A 10,507-nucleotide genomic window follows, 5' to 3' on the forward strand; every position below is an offset into this window, starting at 1 on the left:
ATCGCCCAGCGTACTCAATTCGCTTCATGCCAGTGTGTAAGCGCCCCCTTAGAGGTGCCTGTCTTGCCACTAGGCGTCCCTAAGAGCGGCAGTGATGGGGCATAAGTGATTGTATCTTTAGTAGGATACAAGTTCTTCTTATATCACTTGTATGCTAGGGCCAGGCAGGTCTGCGATGGGCGTGGCGCACGGGCTATAGGGTTAAACAGATTCTATATTTGGGATTGGGACGAGGGTGGTTGCATGGTGGTCGTGTCCTCTAAACCCTTACCTGCAAACCATCTCGTCACCCATTGTAGTTGCGCCGCCAGATAATATAAATTCCATATTGGTCACCGCCAAGCGTCCTTTACTGGTAGGGGCGTGCAGTTTCCATAATGCGATACGCAACCGGCCCTTGTTCCAGATGAGGTCACAAATCAATTGTTCGAGATCGCTGAAAATCCTGGCCGGAACACAGAACGAGTGTTCAAGAAGTAGTGCAGTAGTTTTGGTAGTATTATCATCTTGGTCAGTGCGATTCTGCCCATGACGTTCAGAGGAAGTGACTTCCAGAATTGGGTCTTAGCTCTGATCGCAGACACAGCCCTGATCAGATTTCCCTCTAGCACATCAGTGGGTTTCCGATAGATGAAGATGCCAAGTATCGGAAACGTTGATGGTGATCCAGCGCGGCTCTAAACAAAACTAGCAAACCATCACCATATTTACTAAAAGCTATCACACACTACTCATCAGTGGGGCCCATAACACCGCGAGTCATTCATACACACAAAATCACCCTGCTCCCAGGATTAGTGAAGACTAGAGGAGTGCTGCTGGATTTTAGCGGAGTGTCTTATTTCATTCTAAAATTCTATACACTATATACATCTGCAGTTTATCAATATTACCATGGTTTTATTCTTTAATAAACATTAAACACCCCACCATTTTGGTCAATGGATCAGCTAGTAAAAGTTAACTAATGGACAACAAGACCAGCTTCATTCTCCAATAATTACATTTTTATTCAGAGATTAGTTCTCCTAGGATGACCTTACTTTATTTAGCATTGTTTTAATAATCATTAAAACATTTAATAACCTGAAAAAGAAAGTTAAGTTCAAACAGTTTACATGTATTAGCAGAATAGTTCAAAAAAATAAGGTGAGATGATATTACCAAGATTTCGGAAAACGGACATCAGAGTAAGGACAGCATAGTTCCTAAGTAATTGCTCCAAGGAACAGAGACTAGCGAAGCCCCTCTTTGCACACAGAAGAAACAAGAACATCAAAGAATATATAGTCCATTCTCGTTTTAAAACCTCCACAATTGAAGAAAATTGGACGCAAAGATCTATCTTAACGAATAATCCTGTGAAAGGGACGTTCCCATGTTCCTCGTGTACTTCATGCGTAAATATCCTAAGAGGAGAGGAATTTACCCACAATGGCCACATCACAAAAGCAAAAGAAATGTGGAATTGTAGATTACCAATGTGGTATATTTCATACAATGTCCATGCCTTCTAGGATATGTAGGAGAAACATCACGCATGATTCAGACCCGCTTAAGCGAGCATCGCTCTGCTATAAGAACCAAAAAAGTTGCTTCCCCAATGGTAAAGCACTTCCTAGAGAAAGGACACTGTGTAGAAGATTTTAAATGGAGAATCCTAGAGAGGATCCATACCCCCGATGCCAAAGGAGCTACTGCCATCCGGAAAAAAAGAGAAGTTTTCTGGATTTTTGTTTTTAACACCTTTCGCCAGGGATTAAATAGCGAAATTCCATGGGAACACGCCATCTGCTAAAATCCTGATACTGTAGAAGTTTATTTTTAATTTTGACATGAAAGTCCTCATGAGAAGCTCTATAAAAAGATACATGCAGCATAGGAATTGTCATTATATACGGAGATATATATATATATATGTTTGTATGATATAACATACATTAGCTGTAAGCATACACTATATTTTTAAATGGTTCACATATGAATGTTCTTTCGTAGTATGTAACTTAATTTCGCCCCGTTACAATTACAATATCCAGCCTCCAAGGGATATATCCATCGGAGCCATATAGCTCTTGTAGCCACCTCTCCTTATATAATTTTTGGGGTCTTATTTTGTCATTTCAACTACATAAAGAAAAAGATTATACAAGAAATCATAAAACGATAATCCTTTTTTACTTTCCATCACCCTAATGCGGAAGTTACAATGTCTCTACAGATTAACACGCAAGTCCGTTTTCGACCCGTTGACACTAGATTGAGAAGACTAGTCCTATCTTCATTACGTGTGGCAAAGTAAAAACCCACACAGCTGGAGACAATCTGACCCGCGAGCAACGGTATTTAAACGCGACCTTTGGAACACACTTTTATTCATCAATACTCCCGGTCGAGACGCCATCCTTTACATCCTCTCGAGGGAATCAGAGAGCCCTGCCGTTTATTCTCGGGTAAGAACGATTAGAATTGTCTCGTTTTTTAAATAGATCGCTGTAAGTTCATAACTTTATGCCCTTAGTGAACTTACTCCCCATGTTTTACAGGCAGGGAGATCTTTTAAAAATTATCGCTACGTGTTCAAAAGCCTGAATTCAATACAACTTTCTTCATTGCAAGTTGAATGAGGAGTCTAATTTTTTAGGTAAGAATGTTTATATTTCCGTCTCCCTTAAGTAGCAAGGAAAGAAAATAGGAGAAGTTTCTAAATATATAGATATTTGATCCCACGCGTTTTACATTCACAGATTGGAAATCACCTTTAACACCAATCGGACCACGTTAAATATTTTTCCTTTTATCACATCGTATCGTGACTTTAAAGACCGCCTCAGTTCCAAATAAGAAACTGGAAGTAAAATCCTGGTAAGGAAAACGAAGGTGTTAATCATTTGACCTTAAAAACCTGTAACAAGAGTAATAAATATCTGACCTTTTTTCATCTCTCTATTTAAAATAGAAAGAACCATTTTGTTTTGTGCCCAGATAAGAAAATACATCCTTGAAGATGCTATCCATGCTACTTTACCAGCTACTAGGTAGAAGCTACTAGGTAAGGGCAATATACAAAAAATGATAAAATTAACCTTTTAAACGAAAAATGTAGAAGAAGTGGTTGTAGCTAGCTTTACTGTCTTTAATGCTAAACAATCCCATAAAATGAAACAAGAGTACCCATTAACTTTGAAATCCCTTCTCTCGTGTTACCTTAAGTACAGCTAGAATAGCAACTGAATCTTGTCTACAAATCTTAAATTTATGGCCTGCATTACAGGACCTCAAAACATAAAGGAATCGGAAGACTTCTTTCTATCAAATAGACATGATCAAGTCTACACGATCAACTACACGCTATTCAGAACAAGTGTAGTGGACAGGAAATAAAATCTACAAGCTTGGTTTTATCAGGTAAATATAAAAATAAATAAGCAAGCAACCTATCCTAGCAACTAAGGAGAACAATGAGTGCTTACTACAGAGGATAAATAATAAAATATATGTTTATATGTTTTTTCTTTAATTTTTTGTTTTAAGCCATAACATAAGCTCCTGCAACGTCAGTCCTCCAAAAGGAGACCTTAAACAAGAAACAGAGACCACAGTGTACTGGCTACTTTCTCAGTGCTACTTGTAAGTATTAACTATATATAAGGAAGGAAAGTAGCTAGCTTTGATTAAGAAGTCAACCCTAAAAAACTGCCAGATCACGCCTTTACTATAATAATGGACATTATGGAATAACAGTCACCTATATAGCAACTTCCGTCAGCAATTTAGGTTACAATCACTCTAAAATGTTTTATCCAATGGCCTATCTGCCCTACCTCCACTACCCCCCTACCAACTATCTTTCTCACCATCTTCTAGAGCGGCTAAGTCGCGATAGTCCCTCTATATTGAATGACCTTTTATCCGCCTGTTTCCCCTGAAAGGTCAGATTGAGTAAGGAAATGGACAGGACGAATAATCTAATCAATAGTACATTGTTATGATATCTATGATTATAGAAGGTTTCAATTGACTGCTGAACTGATATTGACATGTATGTATCTTTTAGTATGTCATATTTTTTAAGAATAACTGTATTTTTTTGTATGGCTTTTCCTTATCCTTTAGAAATTCACGTGGCAACTCCAGAAGAAGGCGCTGGTCGCCGAAACGCGCGTAGAGAAATATTGTGCCACCTATTAGTTATTTGACATTCTTTGGTGTTAATTAATTGTTTTATTTTAATCTCCCCCCTGTTATGTATAGAGTGTTGTATAGTGATTTCTATGTATAATGCACCATGTACGAATTTTAATTTTGTAATTCTGTGATTAATTTTTTATGACCTAAAAATTGTATTACGTCATTGTTTGTTGTATTTTTAATTTCACAATAAAACACTGATTTTATAATATATGGCAGCCATTTGTCCTTCTACATCAAATTGTGTTTCTATACATTGGTTGCCTAGGTTGTTTTTTGTCAATTGATATTCCTTCCCTGACCTAGGAACTACAGTATCTATGTCTTCAGGGGGTCCTTGTTAAATATACGTCAACTAGTTCCCAAAAACCACTTCTCTATTCTTTCTTGATGTTCACCTCTCATCCGGACTCCGCACCCATCAAAAGTTAAAGTCAAGAAAAATGTCAAAGTCTTTGCACCCTAGGAAAAATTTGTCAGTCCGACAGCATGTTGTGGTGCGAAAATAAAATCAAAAGCAAGCTTTTTTTTCTTACTTCCAAACGTCCTCTTTTATACCTTTTTTCCCTAACTTATCCATCTAAGATTTGAAACTTTTAGGGTCCTCGTTCAATCTCATTGGCCCTTGTAAGGGGTGGATGAGCATAACCTCATCTCCTCATTGTCCATATTTCCGCCAAGTCATCATTATAATGAAGAAATAAGGTCTCGATTGTTCTTTAACAGTTTTTTCACTTGTGTCCTTTAAATTATCATTTCAGGCTTGTTTCCCATGCTCACGATGCGGACATACACATTTTTGGCACTAGTCAACTATCCAGGCCACGCTGACCTTGACCCACGCTGTACAGGCACAGGCTGCTTGCACTTCTCTCGAGCAGTGTCGTGCATGCGTAGATCACTACAGTTTTGGAATGTCGCAAACTTCAATTTTCAAACAGCCCTCATAGGCCACAATGGGAAATATTATAGAAACAAACACAAATAAACGTTAGATTTCGAAGTATAGCCCTTGTTTTACGTCCCCCCATTCTAAGGTAACCCGGTTAGTTATTACCTAGCGGTTATGCGACAATTAGGCGTGGTTTTCTTACCATTCTCAATAATTTCGGCCACAATAAGTCATACACAAAGCATACACACATAGATTTTAGTAAGATTATGACATTTGCATACCAGATTAGTATAAAGATTTCACTTAATTAGCAGATTAAGATTCGCAACACAAGCAAATTAGTATCCCACGTGTATTCATGTGTGTGCATTCTATTCTAAGTTGGTTAATTTCGAAACCACACGATTAATACATATTACTGTTATGGGAAAGAGACTTCGAGAGGGGTATACAAAAAATTTTGTTTTCACCCTCGATCCATCAATGGGTACCACCGGAGAGAAAAATTGTTAATACACACGTCTATTTCAGCGGTGCCTTCGCAAAATGGGTACAGGTCCGATTTTGTCCAGTTTACCTAGAGACCCAATACCCTTTTAAAGTATTGAAGTGTATTTGCTATGGTAGTAGTGATATCGTTCAAATCTCTTAGATACAGTAACAGATCATCAGCATACAGTGAGACAGTATGTAAGCCATCTCCCAGATGGATGCCCTACTCCGTCCCATCCCTAAGGAGTCGAGCTGCCAGCGGTTTCATGGCGAGAGAGAAAAGGAGTGGGGATAAGGGACAGCCTTATCTAGTACCTCTGTTCACCTGTATGCTTTCCGATATGAGCTGACCCGTCTGAACTCTAACAGAAGGGCGTTTATATAGTAACTGCACCATTTGGAGAAATGCGTTGCCCAGCCCGTATCTTCGCAGCACCTCGAAGAAATATGGCCACTCCAAGGAGTGGAAGGCCTTCTCCAGACAAGGCAGCCAGAGCGAGGCCAAGTGTCTGCTGCATAGTGCTGCACCCTAAAAAACCTTCTTATGTGAAGTGCTGTGCTTCTCGTGGGAACAACCCCATTCTGATCCTCGTGCACTAAATTCCTTACCAACGGTGCCAAGCCTGCATCGATAATGGATGCTAGGACCTTGTAGTCTGTGTTAAGAAGCGCCAGTGGCCTGTATCAGCCCAGCGCTTCCTGGTCCTTTCCAGGCTTAGGGAGAGAAACCAGCAGTGCTTTGTTCTGCGTATCAGATAAAGTAGAGGCCTCCACTGCGGTCTCATAGACCTTGTTGAGTTGAGGTGCCAACACCTCCATGTAAGCTTTATAGAACTCCGCCGGCAGTCCATCCAGGCCCGGACCTTTTCCATTTGCCAATGAGCGCATGCTTGCCTGAATTTCTTCTAAGAAAATGGGGTCATCTAGCTCGAGTTTATGCTCAGGTGTAATCTGTGACATGGCAGTGTCTTCTAGGTACCCACAAATATCAGTCATGTTGGCTCGAGTGTGGGACTTGTATAGTGTAGCAGGATGATTTGTAAACTCCCAGTGTATGTCGTAATGTGAGTATACTATAGCCCCCTGAGTAGATCAGAGAGAGGTGACAGGCGATGCAACATCATCTTGATGGATAATCCAGGCTAAGAGATCTAAGAGCTTGCCGGCCTTGTCACCTGAGTGACGCGTACGTGCCAAATCTGCTGCATAATTAAGGCAGTGAAGCCGTTCTTGTAACCAGGCATGCTTCTCCTTACAGTGAGTTAACCTACTGTGTGGGCCCGCAACCGCCTCTCTTTCATGGGACATCAGTTTTCTCTCTAGTGAGGTGAGGTCTGTCTCTAACTGCTTGTGTATGCCGGCCTGTATGCAGAGGCAGTGCCCTCTAACAACTACAATAAAGGTGTCCCATTCTATCAACAGAGACGAGGCGGTATCTGCATTGTCCTCAAAATTCTGTGCAACTGCTGTCTCCACTGACTCCTAATAGCGTGTCTGGCTGCAGGTTCCACCTCGGAACCGGTGGTATGCTATGGGTCCTGTCTAGCTGTAACGTGTGTGGATTAAGGTCCGAGTGAGTTCTCACTAGATATTGTGAGCCTGCATCCGCTGTCAACAAGTCATCAGATACCATTATTCGGTCAAGGCTGACCTGTAATCCATGTGCCCCGGAGTAGAATGAATACACCCTGTCATGTGGGTTTCTAAGTGTCCATGTGTCTATTAAGCGCCATTGTGTGGCCCAGTTGTTTAGCGCCTTCATGGCAGCATGTGTGACCGCCCCCAGAAGTGGAGGAAAAGAACGGTCTAAGGAGACCTCAAGAACACTATCGTAGTCCCCCCCTATTATCATCGGAACCCTGTGCCAGGTGGACAATTTACTCGATAGTGCCGCCAGAAATGTAGCCAGGTAAGTATTTGGCGCGTATTTGGACGCAATGACAATGGGCTGGCCATCTAATTTTCCCCTTACAATGAGATAACGGCCCTCTGTGTTAATGAGCGAATCTTCTATGTGAAATGGGATGCTTGATCAAACCCAAATTAGCGCTCCCCTAGCATATGCTGAGTAGCCTGTGGCGTGTAACTGCCCCCTCCATCGTCTCTGCAGTTGTTTCACTTCAGACCCCAGTAGGTGTGTCCCTTGTAGAAGGGCAACCTGCATGTGGTGCCTTTTGAGATGCCCTCGCTTTCTTGTCCCTGTAGGCTGGATACCGAAGATGTTTCCCCTGCGCACCTACGATTTCCGCTGCTGCCTGGAGGGCGCTGCATTGATCCTGCAACCTCTGCACTGGGTTAGGTCTGAGGTTTTGGGATCTTGAGTTGTTTTACGTCTCTTCCCCCTCCTACGGTGTCCACGAGGGCCTTCAGTGGTCATGTCATTTACTCTTATTGTCGAGGCGGTGTCCCTCGCAGAGCTGCTTGTGTCCAACCATTCCCCTGCCGCCTCCAGAGTATCGAAGAAGTGAGTCTTATCATTTGCCACCACTCTCAGGCGGGCTGGAAACAACAAGGAGTATTTAAGGTCTTGTTGCCGGAGTCTTCTCTGCCTTGTACCAACATTGTGAAGTCGGGGAAAAACATGATCTTATGATTATCTACGTGAATGTCCTGTAATCTCTTGGTTTCTGGAGAATGGCATCTCTATTCCTGTAGTTAAGCAATCTTATCAAGAGCGGTCTAAGATTAGACCCTGGAGGTGGAGACCTGGCTGGTACTCTGTGTGCATGGTCAATGACAAAGTAGGGGGAGAGCGTCCCCTCCGGGAATAAATCACAAAGCCAGTATTCAACATAGTCTGCTGAGTCTCTACCTTCCGCGCCTTCCGGCAGGCCTACCACTGGTATGTTATTTCACCTCGATCTTCCTTTGGCGGCGTCGATCCTGTTTTCCAGGAGCTCCACCGAGGTCGTAAGGTCTTTAATGTGCTTCTCCGCTGCTGTTATCTGTAGAGAAATCATCATTATGGTGACCTCCATTGAAGTTGTTCTCTCTGCTAGTTTGCGGTGTTCCGCATGAAGGAGATTTAAGTTGATGGACACCTTGTCTGGTTCATGGTTTCCCCTAGCTTTTCCACCACCACCAGTATGGCATCTAGTTTGCTGGATGTCGAATCTGATGATTCCTCCCCAGGCATTTTGTCTGATTGGGCGTGGGTCTGGAGGGGGCTGGGCCTCCAGGCCTCCGGCACCCATCCGTTGTCTACCTCCACGCCGCATAAAGCCAAAGCGAGGTATTTAACAATATCCTAGTCAGTCTGGCAGTTCAAAATGAGTCATGGGAGACAACTGCCTGACCCCGCTAGGGCACGAGAAGGGGAGGGAGCGTGGGCCGGTCGGTGCACTATAGTGTACTTCTGGGCAAAGTCTTGCGTTTCCGGAGCATCAATCTTCATGTCCAGTATCCCAATCCACTCAGCCCCACAACCTACGCTGGAGTCGTCGCAGGGCTCATGACTCACCCTAGGTATCCAGGTCGTCGACCGCCGTTCACCGGCACCAAAATCCAAGTGTGCTCCGAATGGTACCACCAGCCTCCAGGTCACACTACCTATACTCCATGCCCAGGACACATTTTACTTCTGTTTATGGGGCCCCATCTGCATATCAGTTGCTGAGTCACTTCACACACAGCCCGGCAAGTTTCTCATGTTTGCCAAATTTCCAGTGCTGGCCCCATGTATTTCTGGGGTCTAGATGTGGTTTGAAAGTCATCGCCGGGCCTCAGGTTACTTTACTGCCATTGTATCCCCATTGTGTAGTGGTAATCTTGCCAGGTTCCAAGTGTCTGTTTTCTCTCTGCGACACTCTGCTATTAAAGGATTAAAGGGGGCTCATCTGGTCCTGGTGCATTCCCGGTAGCACCTCCTATGCCCTTCTGAAACTGGGCAAACTTTGGTGGGTTATCTTCAGATGCCAGATCACCTGCGTGCGGCATTGGAGCCTGTGCGCATGTAAAATGCCCTCTTCGTGATTCTGCAGCTGTGCCCCAGCTGTCTTCCCGTTTAATCCTCTATGGCGCTGGGTGGTTCCAGCCCCCCACAGACTCCGCCAGTGACTCGCGGGAGTCCAACTACAAAGTGCGCCTATCTCTGCAGCGTATTGAGGTCTACTCTGCAGGGCACAACCTCTGCCTTGCGTGTGGTCCTCCCCGGACCCACCGCTCTCAGCCCCGTCCGCAGCAGTCAGAAATGTCCCCACTTGCAGCTGGCATTGTCTGGACTTGGCGGAGCCTGTCTTGAGCCCCACATGCCTGCTGCATTGGGTATTTGAGGCGAGGGAAGGGGCGCCAGAGATGGAGCTCTAATCGAGCAAGTATGACTCCATTACTTGCGTGGCTACGCCCCAGACAAATACAACAAATTAGTGAAGGAGGGTCCGAGGGAAAATTTAACGACCTAACAGGTAAATACCCCCAGTGTAACAACCTAAAGAACAAAAGTACCTGTCAGTCGGGTGACGCTGAGGTGCTCAGAAATCGCGCTGGAAAAAGGGGGGGTGCACAGAAAAACACACACAACAACCAGATAGGTCAACAATTACATTGACTATCAACAATTGCTGGTTAGAGTCCTATCAGACCACCCAACTGGCAGAGCCTCATCATGTAGGACACTCAGGCCATGGTTAGTCTGCAAACGCCCAGGTGTATATTGGCAATGCATGACTCAGTCATGGTCTGGACACCGCAAATGTTAATGCAAAGGTGGTACTGATAAGTGCAGTGCAAAAAAAATATGAATATAGTGCAGTGGCTAAAATGGCTGTCAAGGCAAACAAAGACCTTTATTAGTGCTTGCCTGGACGTCAGGTCAAAAATAGTGTAATGACAGTGTAAAATAATCACTGTCCAGCTTGCTTGGTGGAAAACAAAAATAAGGCCAACATGTTTCTGCCGTACTGTGTAAATTCACTGGCATTCATCAGGGCC

At 43.6% G+C, this 10,507-nt stretch overlaps 1 long non-coding RNA gene across 1 annotated transcript; it reads left to right on the forward strand.

The window, feature by feature from the left end:
• Positions 1-2,341: 2,341 nt before the first annotated feature.
• On the forward strand, positions 2,342-3,658 carry LOC144771813 (uncharacterized). The gene is made up of 6 exons (XR_013599489.1): positions 2,342-2,453; positions 2,547-2,644; positions 2,748-2,865; positions 2,960-3,052; positions 3,275-3,408; positions 3,535-3,658. It is a non-coding gene; the product is annotated as an uncharacterized LOC144771813 (long non-coding RNA).
• The last annotated feature ends 6,849 nt before the right edge of the window (positions 3,659-10,507 follow it).

This window comes from Lissotriton helveticus, chromosome 8 (assembly GCF_964261635.1).
Source record: "Lissotriton helveticus chromosome 8, aLisHel1.1, whole genome shotgun sequence".
NCBI lineage: Eukaryota > Metazoa > Chordata > Amphibia > Caudata > Salamandridae > Lissotriton > Lissotriton helveticus.